Below are 16,351 nucleotides of genomic sequence, written 5' to 3' on the forward strand. Positions count from 1 at the left end.
GAGGCAGATACTGTTATTATTATGCCCACTTTACAGATGAGGAAACTGAGAGGCTAAGTAATTTACCCACATCAGTGAGCTAATCAGCCAGTGTGCTTAATCACCGTTCTCCCCTACTTCTGGTGACATTGCTGATGACGTTGTTGATTTTCCATGGACTGGGTGGAGGGATAGAAGTGAGGAACAAATTTGGAAGCAGGAGACAACCACACCTCTGATCTGGTTTGGCCCTGCAGGGATAGGCAAGCGGAACAAGGCGTTATCCCTCTGTCATTTCCTGCACTAGGAAGCCGAAACCCTCAGAAGGTCAGGGGCTTGCTCAAGGTCAGACCATGAGGCTATGCCACAGGCTTGAACTCTCTTCAGGCCTGGAATGATGTTACTACCCCTAAGAGAGGAGAGCCACTGAGAGGAGAGGCTGTCAGAATGCGGGTGCAGGCCTGGGGTGCTTAAGAGAGAAGGCCATGATGTGGGCCACCTTGACTGACAGCATCTGAACTGAGATGCCTAGTTAGTATCCCAAGTGAGGGTCTTGGTCCCATGGGGAGGCAATGGGGAGATTATCTGGTCATGGTTTTATCTTGGCCTCATTCATTTAAAAGTCATCTCATGGTGGATTTTAATGATACTGTGTGGCCCAGTAGCAAGCACAGGGCTAAAATGAAATCCTGGTGCTGCCTTTTAGTAGCAGTGTGGCCTGTGCAAGCCACCTAAGTCTCCAGAGAAGCCTTGGCTTCTGTGGCTGCAAAATGGGGATCATCTCTTCCCTGCCTGGTATTGTGGGGAGTTAAGGACAATGTGAGCAAAGCACTTGGCATGCACCTGGGGGTCAGTAAACAGGAGCTGGCATTGTTCATGTCAGGTGACAGGTGAGGATTTGTATATCATTTATCAAAGTGTAGCTTCATTGAAAATTTGTTTCTAAATCTCTCTCTCTCACACACACACAGGCACAGAACAAAGGAGATTTTTGAAATCTTCCTGCCCAAGTCCCTTGTTGTGCAGATGGGGAAACTGAGCCCCAGAGAGGGAGATTATGTACCCAAGATCACAGAGTCGAAGAGGCCTGGCCCCTGCCTGCCGTCAGTTCGTGTGCCACACGACATCACAAAGCATCCCGGACCCAGCCTCATCCCTGCTGTTCACTAAGCATACACATTACACAATCACTGCCCCAGATGGCAGCTGCTAGAATCCTCGCTAGCATCGAACATCCAAGTCAGAGGGCACTCAGAGTCGTCAGCTTCCTCCAGCATTGCCTTACCCGGCTGTAGGGGTTAAAAAGCTGTGGCAGGTGCTCCTGAGACTAGAGAAATGAAATGAATGATCTCAGACATACACAGGAGACAATGGTTTCTTCTTAGAAAATGCTGAAGGGGGAGTCTACCGCCTCCACACCAACCCTGCCTTAACGCAGGAGTCCTCTGGCCTCATTTGCATTCCCTAGGGATCTTAGCCCACAAGAGGGAGAAAGCTACTGTTCTCCTGAGTTTAAGTTGGCTGATCTCTACCCGGGAGCCTGAAGGAAGGTCGTAGGCAGCGTGGCACACTACAGGGGGTAAGGGGCTCATACAGAAGAGCCCTGTTCCTGATTGCTCAAGGGAAGGTGGGATTGTTATCTCCCTGATGTCCACTCTGACTACATCACAGATGATAGTTCAGTCCTGCACCTACAAACTGGCAGGCCCCGTGCTGGGCTCTGGGCATATGAAAATAAGCACCACAGGCAAAATGCCTGCTCTTGTGAGATACAGGTCTTGAGTGAGGAGGCTGAGATGAATGAGGAAACAAACATACAAACGAGATAATCTCAGATACTGATAAGAGCTGTGAATAAAGAAACAATATATAACAGTGGCATCATGACTGGGAAGGTTGGCTACTCCAAACTGGGCATCTAGATGTCTCTGGGCAGGTGACATCGTAGCAGGGCCTTTAACAAGAAGGAACCAGCCACGCAGAGGTCTGGGGAGGGAGTTCCTCACAGAAATCAGCAGATGCAAAGGCCCTAAGGTTGGAGTCAGCTGAGACTCCTAGGATTTTTCTCAAAATAATTTGGAGGACAGGGGGCTATTTTGTTGAGAAAACAAAGTAAACAAGACACTTTCTTTCCCTAATCTGTCATCTTTCCCCACCAGCTCCAAATCCTATTAATACAAGATAATTCCTACTTAAAAACCTCTTCTTCCAAGAAGTCTTCAGGTTCTACTAGTTCATGGTAGAACTAGTATAAAAACTGGTCTGTGGCAAAGTAATAAAAAAAAGGTCAATAAACTGTGTGTGTGTGTGTGTGTGTGTGTGTGTGTGTGTCACTGTACAGGTGCCAACCGTGTTTCCTTTCTTCAGAACTGAGATATACTGTTATTACTTTTCAAAAAATTTTGCTGTTAATACTCTTTTGTAAAATATGATGTAGATGACAGATATGTCACCAATGTAGCAAAAATCAAAAGCTGACCATCCTTTGCAAATCCCCCATACTTTGGTCTGTGAAATCCTGGAGCCTGGAGGCACCTGTGAACTAGGCTCTGAAGCTCTGCTACTCTCCCCTCCTTTACTCCCAAGTGGCCCTGGATTTCCCATACCCTTTCCATTCTCGACACTGTTTTTAGAGTTTGAGTTCCAGGAGCACAGGGACTGTGCGTTCCCGGCACTGAGCCAGGTCCACAACAAGCACTCAGAAGAAACTGACTGAATGAACGTGTGATTTATGATGATATACATTCACCTGAGAGAATGCTCAGAGAATACAATTAGAAGCAAACTGGTTAAGGGAGACAGTAGTGTAAAGGAAACGAAACCCCGTATTTCAGAGCCAGGAGCCTGGGTTCACATTCTGTCTCCTGCAAGAGGTGGTTTAGCAAGGTCAGAAGGCCCTGTCCACTCGGTAGCAGCCAGGCTTGGGTGAAATCACTTTCTTTGAGCCTCAGCTTCCTCACCAGTTAAATGGGGATGACAAAGATTTGTCCCACGATTTTTGTAAAGAACAAAAAGATATGTTTGCAGAAAAACACTCTAGATAGTACGTAAGCGACAGTTCCTCGGTTTGTCCTTCCATGGATGCATGGAGCATCTAGCCAACTCAGCAGATGACCCCTCTCCAGTGTTTCAGCATCTGCTTCTCCCACAAGCCCGTGAGCTGGTGCAGGAAATTCTCCAACAGGTTCTGAACAGAAAAGCATAGTGCCTGGCACCTAGTGGGTGCTGCATAAATGAACAAATGACCCCAGGTAAGTCACTCCTCCCATTGGACCTCTTTCTTCTAAGTAATCTCCCTTCCTTTTCCAGGTCCATGATACTTATTTGCTTTTTTAGAACAGGCCTAGGAGTCACATTTAGGGAAGGTAGGTGGCTGTGAAGACACTTTGATTAAAAGGTTAATGCACATTTTTGGTTTCCACTTTCGAATCTTCCAGAATTTATTTTTGCCTAGTTAATAAAAAAAGAGCCATGTCACATTTCTTTAGCTTGTCTTCTGGGTTCCTTAACAACAACAACAAAAAATTAAAGTCTTTATTTTAAACCGCCTACTCCAGCCATCCCAGGACGCGGCGAGGAGGGGGCGCGGACAGGTGGCGCGCGAGCCCGGGAAGGCGGGGGCTGCACCGGGCCGCGGGCGGGGCCGTGCACGCCGAGCCCCACTTCCCCAGCGCGGGCCGGGGGCGGGGCGCGGCGGCGGAGTTTGGGGGCTTCTGCCGAGGGCAGTCCCACGTGCCCCTCCGCGGGAGGCGTCTCCTCTCCGACGCCCAGCACGCTGGGGGGCTCCCGCTTCCTGCCTGCCCTCTCTACTGCTTGCCCTCTCACCTCCCAGCGGCTTCCGCCGCCCCGGCCAAGCTGCACGGCGCGTCCCGGGCCCTAGACCCCCACCCGCCAGGCACCAGCCCCGGCCTGTCCCCTCGCGCCCTCAGCTCGCGGCCCACCGCCCGCGCGCGCCCGCAGCCCAGCCGGAGGGAGGGGCAGGGGCGGGGACCGGCCGGCGCTGATGTAATCCCGGCACCCGGGCGGAAGGATATGGAGCGCGCCCCTGGTTGGCGGGGCGCTGAGGCCAGTTGCCGGGTAACGGAGCGGAGCGGCTCCCGGCGCGCCGCCTCCCGCCCTCCGCGGAGTGGCGCTGGGGCCGCCGCCGCCGCTTTACGTAAGGCGCAGGCCAGGGCCGCCCGGCGCTCGGCAGCCGCCCGCAGCCCCTCGGAGCCAGAGGAGAGGCGCCCCCGCCGGCCGCCGCGCCGCCCGGCAGCCTCGGCAGGTACTGCGGGCAGGCGGTGGGGAGGGAGGGCGCGGAGCAGCCCCTCGGCCGGGTGGGCGCGGGCCGGGGAGGCCGGACGCTCGCCGCCGTGGGGCTCCGGGGCCAGCCCGAAGGAGGCCGGGCCGCAGCCGAAGGCTTCGGGGGCAGCCCAAGGGAGACAGGGCCGCCGCCGGGGGCTCCGGGGCCAGCCTAAGGGAGGCCGAGCCGCCGCCGAGGGCTCCGGGGCCAGCCTGAGGGAGGCCGGGCCGCCGCCGGGGGCTCCGGGGCCAGCCTAAGGGAGACCGGGCCGCTGCTGATGGCTCCGGGGCCAGCCGAGGGAGGCCTGACCGGCCCCGACCCTGGTGGTGCCCGGGCGTGCGGGTGAGCTGTGGGCCCTGGGACCCCCGCCCCGACCCCAGGACGCCGGGACACCGGCTTGCGGCTCGTGCGCCCGGGTGGGCAGCGGACGATGAGTCCGCACAATGGGTTGCCGTTGGCTGCCTCCTGCCTGGGGCAGGTGTCGCCGCGTCGGGGCGGCTCTTCTGGGGGAGACGAGGCGGGGGTGCTTAGACTTGATAGGACGTAGAGCCCCGAAAGTGGGTGCGGGAGGAAGGCTTCGGCCGGTGGGAGGCGCCCGGCGTCCCCGGCAGCGGGGTCAGGCCGGCAGGCTGGGCCGCTCGCTCGCGTCCCCTCCGTTCCCCTCCCCTCCAGCATTGTCCTTTTGGGGCCCCGGGAAGGGAAAACCGCCGGGCGGGGGAGGAGGGCCGCAGGCGGGCGGGGCCGGGAGGCCGGCTGAGCGACTGGCGCGCCGGCCTATGGCGCGGGGCGCGGCGCGGGGGGCGGGCCTGGCGGGCGGGGCCGGTGCGGCGCAAGGTTTGGCGAAGGTTACAGCTGGAGCTAGGAGTGACAGGCCCATAGTCATCCGTGCGCTGCGCGGCAGACCCTGTCGCGAGGGCGCCCCGAGTTGCTGCGGGGCCTGATCCGGCTCCTTTTCCAACAATACGCGTCTCCAGCCGGCATTTCTAGAGCTCTCTGCTTCTTCCCGCTGGAGAAACCAGTGTGTGTCGTGTCGGAATGCTTCGTGTTGCCCTAGAATTCAGCTTGCGTCTTGTGGTGCGCAGATGACAGGATCTGCCGAACTCTTGGTACAGACCCCTAAATCGTGGCAGAACTGTCTTGATTTCTTTTTTGCCACCTTTCCGTTTTTGTCCTCTATAGGCAAGCTATAAAGACTTAACCCAGTTAAAAACAGGAGGGAGATTCAGCGGAGAGGAGGCATGCGAGATTCTTTGGAAAAAATTATATAAATGTAGTTCTTGCTAATAATTATCTGGGTTGGATACTTTGACTTATTGTTCAAGTTCCTAAGAAGGGATTTTACATTTCTGGGTCTTGTTTTAAAAACTGTTAGAAAGCTCGTGAGGGGGTAGGGACAAGCAGTTTTGGTAATAGGCGATGCTGTGGATAAAACTGTGAGGTAAAATGCTCAAGCTAGATTCTTCCTGTGCAAAATAAGACCCGTTCCAGAACACTTTGACCATTTCGTGGACTTAGAATTTAAAGGCGGGTGAGGGCGGCGGGGAGGAGGAGCGGATTCTATCACTCTGCATCCTCAAGGTCAAATATTCTTCCATCAGTTATTTTGGATTGAACCATTCCTAAATAGGTCTCAGGATCTCTATGTCGTTTCCTTATGACAGAACCTATTTCCGAGATTGTGCCTTGCATACCTATAGAAGCTCCTTTCACTTAATACATCTTGTAACTCAGATTCAATTGCTGTACTTGCTAAATAATGCATTTTTAATCATTCAAAAAGTGGTTTACAGCTTCCTCGGGTATAATGGTTTTTATGTAAGCCCGTTACATCAGTGAAATGCCAGTTTTTAAACATTGAAGGGAAGGGAGAATATTATTCTTATTTATTTCCAGAGGAAGTAGAATTCAAAGTGCAGGTGCTTTTTTGTTTGCTTTGGAGAAAAAGTATAGGTCTTTAACATGACGTTAACAGAAGTCAAATCTAAGGATAATTAGCTTGTTATACAAGTTGCAAACATTTAAGAAGATCAGATGAATTTTTTTTTTTTTTTTTTTTTTTGAGACGGAGTCTCGCTCTGTCGCCCAGGCTGGAGTCCGCAATCTCGGCTCACTCACTGCAACCTCCGCCCGCCGGGTACAAGCGAGTCTCCTGCCTCAGCCTCCGGAGTAGCTGGGACTACAGGTGCATGCCACCACGCCCGGCTAATTTTTTGCATTTGTAGTAGAGACGGGGCTTCACCGTGTTAGCCAGGATGGTCTTTGTCTCCTGACCTCGTGATCCGCCTGCCTCAGCCTCCCAAAGTGCCAGGATTACAGGCGTGAGCCACCGCGCCTGGCTGATTAGATGAATTTTTAACACTTCCAGTGGTAATATAGGGTAATGTAGCTAGCCTACTCTGTGCTATGTTGTACGGTAGCACTCTTCGAAAGAAGTTAGATTGTTCTTGTTCTTTATTTTTCATTGTGTGGAAAAGTGCTGAGCCTGCGCTTTGTCCTTGTTTTTGTAGCATTTGACTTGGCAGTTAATGGCTTGTGAGCTAATTTCCTCATCTGTAAAATGGGAAGATTGATGACACCTGTTTCACAGAATAGTTGGGATGATCACTTGAGGGAAGACGTGAAATTTCGTCAAGACTCAAACCCTTTAAAAATACTCGCCTAGTGTAAGTGTTAAAACCTCAGATTGCTTGCTTTGCTTAAAGCTTTTAACTTTGTCTTCAGGCTCCTCCCCACCCCTTCCTATCCATACTTTGCCTGGCTGCCAGAGTCATCTTTCCTGAGCTCAGATCTTGTCAGCCTCTGGCTCAGTAGGCTTCTAAGACTGCCTGTGGTTTGGAGCTTAGAATTCAGAGATATCAGCATCACAATGCAGGCCCCTTGCAGTCTGGCCCCCAGTCATCTCTGTACTTTATCTTGTCCTCTTTGTCCCCTTTCCACACTGTCCAGCTAAACAAGACTGCGCTTGGTTCTCTGAACATGCCAAGCTATTTCACACCTTCTTTGCTTATATTCTTTTCTCTTATTGGAATGTCCTATCTCACTCCCACTCCCTCCAGTTCTTAAAAGTTCTTATCAAATATTCTGTTCTCTCTGGAGTCCTTTGGAAGTCCTATTACAATGAATTATTCCTTTCCTCAATCATAGTTCTCTATTTTTCCTTCATTATTGTCTATATCATGTTGTATTATAAATTGGTCATAGTAAACTCTGGCTGTGGTGTCTATCTCATCATTTTGCCCCCGACACCTTGCTCAGGCGTTTAAACATAAGTGCTTAATGTTAAACATAAGTGTTTAAATGTTTGCTAAATAAAGTCAAAGTCTGTAATCAGCCTTAAAGAGTATGTTAATATTATAAAGTATATTTATATTTATATTTATTTTTTCTGACCCTGGCTTAAGTCTCCAAATAAAGTTTGTTTGTTTTTGAGACAGGATCTTGCTCTGTCACCCAGGCTTGGAGTGTGGTGGTGTGATCATGGCTCACTGTTAGCCTCAACCTCCCAGGCTCAAGTGATCCTCCCACCTCAGCCTCCTGAGTAGCTGGGACCACGGGCATGCACCACTATGCTCAGCTAATTAAAACAATTTGTTTTTTTGTAGAAACAGGGGTCTCCCTGTGTTGCCCAGGCTGATCTCGAACTCCTGGGCTCAAGCAATCCTCCCACCTCAACCTCCCAAAGTGCTGGGATTACAAGCATGAGCCACCGCACAAGACCCACATGAAGTATTTTTAATAAACATCGGTGCCCACAACATTAGAAATGTAGTTTTACTATGTTGAATATAGTTACTATTTAGAATATTTGTTTACAGTTATTTTTGGTCTTTCACATAATCACATAAGTGGTATTTTATACAAAGTAAAAACTGTCATCTTTCCCACCTGTATCTAAACTTGTAGGGTCTAATGAAATAGATGAAGTGCCTGCATTGCTGACTGTAAATCACCGACCCGTTTTTTGGGTAGAGGGAACCAGAGCACAAGGCTAAAAATATTCCTTGTATTGGCCGGGCGCGGTGGCTCACGCCTGTAATTCCAGCACCTTGGGAGGCCGAGGCGGGCAGATCACGAGGTCAAGAGGTTGAGACCATCCTGGCCAACATGGTGAAACCCCATCTCTACTAAAAATACAAAAATTATCTGGGCATGGTGGAGCATGCCTATAGTCCCAGCTACTTGGGAGGCTGAGGCAGTAGAATCTCTTGAACCCGGGAGGTGGAGGTTGCAGTGAGCCAAGATCACACCACTGGACTCCAGCCTGGCGACAGAGCAAGGCTCTCTCAAAAAAAAAAAAAAAAAAAAATCCTTATATTTGAAGTATAATTTAATTCCCAAGAGATTACATGCTTTTTCTTTAAAAGTTTTCTTTTTTAGAGATTTATTATATGCATCAAAAGCAATTGCGTTTGAGGGGGCTTCTTAAAAGAATATTAGAACTGGATTTGAAAGACTCAGGTTTGCTTCTTGGCCGTGAACAAGTTTGTTAAATATCTTTGGAAGTCAGTCAGTCTTTATTTGGGAACTGAGAACAGTTATTCCTGTTACTTTGTAGTACATTTAAAGAGGCTATGCTTTGTGTACTGCACATCCTTACACAGATATAAGGTAATCAGATGTTTTGCTTTATAGCATTTTTGTCCTACTTGTTACTCAGCCTGGAAACCTTTAGAGACTTCCTTTCTTGACCAGATTTTTACCAGGTTTGCCTCCATGAGTCTTTTCCATCAGTCTTTTTCTTTACTCTTTCATGTTTCCTCTGCCCCTACCCTCCCTGAAGCTCTTACTCCTTATGAAGATAGTTACTGTAGTCCTCCACTGGCCTCTTTTTTCTGGTGTCTCCTCCTCTGTTCTGTTGCCAGAATTGTTTAATAGGCAAATCAAATCATATCATGACCCCTTTCCCAAGTATACACCAGAGGTTCTCAACATTTCCCTCTATTCCATCACACCTAAGGGATATGACAGTTTTGTTGGTAAGGTTATGGGCTTTCTCCTCCCAAGATTTTTACCTTGGAAGTGCTACCACACTCCTTCCCTGGTTGAGAATTAATGTTAAAGAGTTAGGAAATCACTGTAAGATCTTTGCTATCTAGCCTCATTCTTACTTTTAGCTTAATCTTTTATTGGATCTCTTCTTTTTCGTTTTTGTGTTTTTGAGACAGGGTCTTGCTCTGTCACTCATGCTGGAGTGCAGCGGTGCCATCTTGGCTCACTGCAACTTCCACCTCCCTTCCTCCTGCCTTGGCCTCCTGAGTAGCTGGGACTACAGGCACATAACGCCTGGCTAATTTTTTGTAGAGATGGGGTTTTGCTCTGTTGCCTAGACTGGCTTCAAACTCCTGGGCTCAAGCAATCTGCCTGCCTTGGCCTCCGAAAGTACCGAGATTATAAGCATGAGCCACCACGCCCAGCCTGCATCTCTTCTTGTCACCTTATATTTCAACACAAGACCTCTGGCCACTTCCGTTATTGGCAGACTACTCTGAAATATCCTTTCCACCTTTCTCTCTCTTTCTGAGTTTTGGAGTCTTGGCTTAAATGCTGCTACTTCTATTTCTGTAACTCAATTTTCAGAATTAACTCATTATTTTTCTCCCACACAGTGCTAGCCTGATACCTCTACTTATCTATTTTTTCCTTATGACTTTTTAGTTTATATACATGAAGGTCTTTCCTGGATTATAAACTCCTTGAGAGATGTAGAGGAAAATCTTAATCATTTCTGATTTCCTCTAGTGTGCAATATAGTCTTTTACATAGTACTCATTTGTTAAATGTTTGACTGAATTAACTCAAAATTTACAGTCTCTGATTTCAGGAGGAGGAGGACAGAGTTGGAATAACTTTGTATGAGAACTTAGTGAATCCACGTGACACACTCAGAACAGGGCCCAGCATATAGTAAATGCTCAGTAAGTGGCAGCTTTTAGCTATTAATTTGAATAGGTGGAGACGACACTAGTGGTTGGATACACTGGTTAATTGTATATGCTAGTTTATTATGACAGTGTTCACATATTTATTTCTGGTGTGTGTGTAAAGAAAAAAATCTCATTTTCTTTCTTTTTTTTAATTTTTATTTTGAGACAGAATCGCGCTGTCGCCCAGGCTCGAGTGCAGTGGCACGATCTCGGCTCACTGCAAACTCCACCTCCTGGGTTCACGCCATTCTCCTGCCTCAGCCTCCCGAGTAGCTGGGACTACAGGCGCCCGCCACAACGCCCGGCTAATTTTTTGTATTTTTAGTAGAGAGGGGGTTTCACCGTGTTAGCCAGGATGGTTTTTATCTCCTGACCTCGTGGTCTGCCCGCTTTGGCCTCCCAAAGTGCTGGAATTACAGGACTGAGCCACCATGCCCGGCCTTTTTTTTTTTTTTTTTTCCGAGACTGAGTTTTACTCTGTCGCCCAGGCTGGAGTATAGTGGCGTGATCTTGGCTTACTGCAACCTCTGTCTCGTGGGTTCAAGTGATTCTCCTGCCTCAGACTCCCCAGTAGCTGGGATTACAGGTGCGTGCCACCATGCCCAGCTAATTTTTTATTTTTTAATAGAGACGGGGTTTCACCATGTTGGCCAGGTTGGTCTTGAACTCCTGAGCTCATGATCTTCCTGCCTTGGCCTCCCAAAGTGCTGGGATTACAGGTGTGAGCCACCGTGCCTGGCCAGTCATCTCATTTTCAACTTGCATCTACCTTCTTTCATTAATTTTGTGACTAAGTTGGAGAGGGCTTTTGCATAAACAGATTCATGATGGTGGTCCTAAATTACTCTGAAGACAGGCAAACCTGTCTGTAGATGAGCAGGTTTTTTTGAATATGGCTTAAGAAAGTCTGGAAAATTGGCCAGGCATGCTGGCTTGCCTATAATTCCAGCACTTTGGGAAAGCGAGGTGGGAGGATCACTTGAGCCCAGGAGTTTGAGATGTGCCTGGGCAACATGGGGAAATCCTGTTTCTACAAAAAAATTTAAAAAATTAGCCAGGTGTGGTGGCACATGTCTGTAGTCCCAGCTACTTAGGAGGCTGAGGCAGGAGGATCGCTTGAGCCCAGGAGATCAAGGCTGCAGTGAGCCATGATTGCACCACTGGACTCCAGCCTGGGTGACTGAGCGAGACCCTGTCTCAAGAAAAAAAAAAAAAAAAAAGAGTGGAAAATAGAAATTGTCAAAGTTTACACTATACAGTATGTTATTTTCAGGAAAGCGAATGTTTTCACTTTAATCTTACATCTTGTTAATATACATTAAGCAGTAGAAACTTCCTCTTTGGTATTTGGAATGACTATTGAGATTTCTGTTTCTGACATCTTCCCTAAGTGCTTACCTATTGCCAGGCTTTCTCCATATCTGTCTCTTCCTCAGTGTTGCCCCTGGTTGAATAGGGAGAAGATAGGGAAAACCAGCCGTAATTATTTCAGAATTGTTCACCCAGTTTGGAGATTTTTTCAAGCCCTTCCTTTTTTTATTTAATTTTTTTTTTTAATTAAAAAAGGTCTTTTTTTTTTTTTTTTTTTGAGGCAGAGTCTCACTCTGTCACCGAGGCTGGAGTGCAGTGGCACGATCACAGCTCACTACAGCCAGGACCTCCTGGGCTCAAGTGATCCTCCTGCCTCAGCTGGGACTACACGCTCATGTTACCACTCCTGGCTAATTTTTATTCTTTTTATGTAGAGACAGGGTTTTGCCATGTTGCCCAGGCTGATATCAAACTCCTGGCCTCAAGCGATCCTCCCGCCTTGGCCTCTCAAAGTGCTGGGACTGTGGGTATGAGCCACCATGCCAGGCAAGCCCTTTATTAGATGTCTGATTAGTGTGTTGCTCCTTGCTAGCATTTTCCCTGAATATTTTAATGGAGAGAAAGTTGAAATAGAGTAGACACGTTTTTAATTCTTTCTTTGGTTATTTTCCTTGCCACTGCTTTCTTTGGTTACCATCATAGATAATTGATTCCTGATTCTACTTTTGTTAATCTTTTGCCAGTACCGTCTGAAGGAGTTTCTTGTTTTTATATACTTTTTTTTTTTTTTTTTTTTTTTTTTGAGGCAGTCTTGCTCTGTCACCCAGGCTGGAGTCCAGTGGTACAATCTTGGCTTACTGCAACCTCCACCTCCCGGGTTCAAGCGATTCTCCTGCCTTGGCCTCCTGAGTACCTGGGACTACAGGTGTGTGCCACCATGCCCAGATAATGTTTTGTATTTTTAGTAGAGATGGGGTTTTGCCATGTTGCCCAGGCTGGTCTCGAACTCCTGAGCTCAGGCAGTCCGCCCGCCTTGGCCTCCCAAAGTGTTGGATTACAGGCATGAGCCACCGTGCCTGACCTGTTTTTATATACTTTAAAGTTTAAATTAAACTTGTGAAAGTATGTGTTTTGTATGATTTGCCAAAACATTGGAATACAAGTAGCTGTTATAAAGCCTTTTTTTTTTTTGAGACAGGGTCTCATTCTGTCACCCAGGCTGGAGTGCAGTGGCACAATTATGGCTCACTGTAGCCTTGGCCACCTCCCAGGCTCAATTGATCCTCCCACCTCAGCTTCCTGAGTAACTGGGACTACAGTTGTGCGTCACCACACCCAGCTAATTTTTAAATTTTTTGTAGAGATGGGGTTTTACCACGTTACCCAGGCTGTTCTGGAACTCCCGAACTCAAGCGATGCTCTTGCCTCTGCCTCCCAAAATGCTGGGATTACAGGCATAAACCACTATGCCTGGACTCAAGCCGACTTTTTAACATGAACAATAAGTATCTTTCTTCATTTCCCTTCCCATCCTGTATTCATCTTACCTTGAAGACCACAGATAAATTTTTAAAAATGGAATCATGGTAAAGAGTGTTCTTGTGTCATTATTTAAACAAACACTAAACTTTGTATCTTGGAATGCTTTCCATATCAGACATACAGATTGATATGGGTTGGCTGTGTCCCCACCCAAATCTCATCTTGAATTCCCACATGTTGTAGGAGGGACCTGGTGGGAGGTGATTGAATCATGGGGACAGGTCTTTCTCATGCTGTTCTCATGATAGTGAATACGTCTCATGAGATTTGATGGTTTTAAAAAGGGGAGTTTCCCTGCATAATCTCTCCTCTTTTGACTGTCACCATCCATGTAAGATGTGACTTTGCTCCTCCTTGCCTTCTGCCATGATTGTGAGGCCTCCGCAGCCACGTGGAACTGTAAGTCAATTAAACCTCTTTCCTTTCTAAATTACCCAGTCTTGGGTATGTCTTTATCAGCAGTGCAAAAACAGACTAATACACAGATCTACTTTAGGTACAGATTTGCTTTACCATGTTCTTTTTTTAATATGTCTAGTATTACCTTGTGTGAAGGTGCCTGAATTTATTTAACTAGTTGATATGAAGAGTTTCCAGGTTTTTGTTATTTGTAACACAGTGCTACAGTAAACATTTTCGTACATATGTCTTAGTGAACTTTCATGAGTAACCGCCTTACTCTCAGCAGCCTTAAAAAAATTGACCAACAAGTTTCTAACTACTCTGAATAATCATTTGTCATGTTAAAAATTTTCTTGGTGGCTATATTAGTTTTACTACTTTTGTTAAGGCCGGATGTTTTGTTTTCTGAAGTAGTCCTGTGATATAATTTCATACAATTAAGCACAGATTTTTTATATTGCACATAGAATATTAGGCTCATAAAGTTTATAAAGGCACAGGGTTGGCTTTATGAGCCTGTAATTGCATCATACAGGGCCCTTGCTTGCTTCAATGATCTGCTGTTGTAGTCTTGATAGTCTTAGGGTTTTTTTTTTTCTTTCTTTTTTTTTTTTTTTTTTTTTTTTGAGACAGAGTCTCACTCTGTTGCCCAGGCTGTAGTGCAATGGCGTCATCTCGGCTCACTGCAAGCTCCGCCTCCTGGGTTCACGCCATTCTCCTGTCTCAGCCTCCTGAGTAGCTGGGACCACAGGTGCCCACCACCACGCCCGGCTAATGTTTTTGTATTTTTAGTGGAGACGGGGTTTCACCATGTTAGCCAGAATGGTCTCGATCTCCTGATCTCGTGATCCGCCTGCCTCAGCCTCCCAAAAACTGCTGGGATTACAGGCATGAGCCACCGTGCTTGGCCATTCTTAGTTATTTTTGAACTCAGAACCCACATTATTGTTCTGCACTGGGTCCCACAAATTATGTAGCCAGTCCTATGAAGACTTCATAAAAACTTGTAGTAAGAACCCCTCATCCTCTCATCTCCTAATCCTGTTCCCTGTGAGTGACTACCATTAACATTACCTAATGTTAACTAATTAACTAATTACCATTAGTTAATTAAGTAATTACCATTAGTTTATCCACTTGGGGACTTTTTAGAATGTGTATATAAACAACATTGCATATTATGCTTGAGCCATTAAAAAAAAACTGTTTATTTGAAATCCACACAGAGTCAGTATGTATTTTCCTGAAAAACTCCATAATGGATCACGAATGCTACAGACTTTCAGAAAATAGAGGCTCTAAAAAACTTAGTCTTAAGAAGTTGGTCCTGAACTGTAGTTTTAGATTTTGTATTGGTTTGTGTTTGAAAAAGTATGCTTAACTTGAAGCTTTAGCGAAACAGCCTAAGTTTCAGTGTTAAGATAGCTATCTCTGAGGTTTCACCTTGTAAAATGAAGTAAAACCTTAAGCTCATCATAGGTGAGTCAGAAATGAAAATAAAGTTTATTCATCAATCAGGTTCAATTGAATAAGGGATTCACTAGGATTATTTGGTGCTTTCTTAAAAAGTGGTCAGAATTCTTGGTGAAGTAAAAGGGCTAAGGATTCTTAGAAGTAGCTACAGAAAATGGATAAGGGGAGAGTGAGCTAACACTGGTTAACCGTTCTAATCTGTTAGGGCGTTGTGTTAGGGACCTTAGATAAACCATTTAATGTAAGCCTCCTGAGAACTCTGAGAGAGATGGGATGGTTGTCATTTTACAAATGAGGAAGCTACAACTCAGAGAGATTCCGAAAAACTTCCCTGTGGTCACAGGTAATATATGGCAGAGCAGGAGCCCAGACTTCCGTCCTTCCAACTTAAAAGTTCATGTTCTTTCCGCTTCCCTACTCTACCTAGAGATCTATTCATTCATAAAGTATTTGTTGACTGCCTACACTGGGCTAGGTACAGATGCCAGGATGGATTAGACATCCAGGAGGTTTATTGGGGGAATTAAGGGTAAGGCGAGAGGAAGCAGGAGTAGTATGTAGGAAGAGCCTTTTGACTTCCACTTGGTCTGATTCCCGTGAAGAGAGGAGAGGAAGAGTGGCTAGGAACAGCCTCAGGTCACTGTACAGTTCTGAGAAAGTCTTGACCAAGCTGATAGGGAATTCTCATGCTGAAGCTGCGCATCCCGCACTGGACAGAAAGGCCTGAGTCTGTTATCCCTTTCGGATTAAACCATTAGTTGGGGGCAGCCTGATGGAAGCATGGCTTGGTGTCAGTGCTGTTGTGGCTCTGAACATGTAGCAACTTGAGGCTGTCAGCTTAGTTTCCTGTAGCAGCTTCTCTTGAAGGGTGATCTGAGCAGGGCACCTTCATAGTGGCTGCACACGGTCCTGTCCTGGTGGGTGTGGGTAGAAAGACTGATAATACAAATAAGCAAGTAGATGCATATGTGAAGTGAAAATTAGTGCCAAGGGGAAAAACAGAGCAGAAGATGGGGTGTTGCATCGTATGTGGTGGACAGGGAAAGCCTCTGTTGACACTTGAGCAGAGACCTGAAGAGGAAGAGAGAAAGATGTGGAGATACCTGAGGAGCAGAGCATTTCAAGGGGTAGAGGAGAGCAAGTGAAAGGCCTTGGTTCTGCATCCATGATGAAGGTACACCTAAGAGGGTTTGCTGATGGACGAGATGTGGGATGTGCGAGGAGGAGCCATCATAGCGTGGGGTTGCCCTTGACTGACATGGGGAGGGTCATGGCAAGGGTAATGGTGGTGAGAATTCAGGGTTGTGTTGTTTGGCTTTAGACATGTTATAAGTTTGAGATGCCTTGTCTAGTAGCTTGGTAGCATTAGAGTTCTGGAATTAAAGAGAAAGAAGCAGGGTAGAGAGAAAGGATGGAGCAATCTCTGCATAGGTGGTAT

General features: G+C 47.0%; 1 protein-coding gene across 8 annotated transcripts in view; it reads left to right on the plus strand.

Moving 5' to 3' along the window:
* Positions 1-4,041: 4,041 nt before the first annotated feature.
* KIAA0232 (KIAA0232 ortholog) overlaps positions 4,042-16,351 on the plus strand; it is a 100,477-nt gene continuing 88,167 nt past the window's right edge. For 3 of the 8 annotated variants that reach the window (XM_063603696.1, XM_034951955.3, XM_063603697.1), the window contains exon 1: positions 4,087-4,243. The gene's annotated coding sequence lies outside the window, so the exon portion shown is untranslated. Of the gene's footprint in view, positions 4,244-4,585; positions 4,604-5,126; positions 5,368-6,773; positions 6,925-16,351 lie in introns of those variants that run through there. The other 5 variants (XM_034951951.3, XM_055111178.2, XM_034951954.3 and 2 more) reach the window with 5 other exon arrangements.

Source organism: Pan paniscus, chromosome 3, assembly GCF_029289425.2.
Source record: "Pan paniscus chromosome 3, NHGRI_mPanPan1-v2.0_pri, whole genome shotgun sequence".
Taxonomy (NCBI): domain Eukaryota; kingdom Metazoa; phylum Chordata; class Mammalia; order Primates; family Hominidae; genus Pan; species Pan paniscus.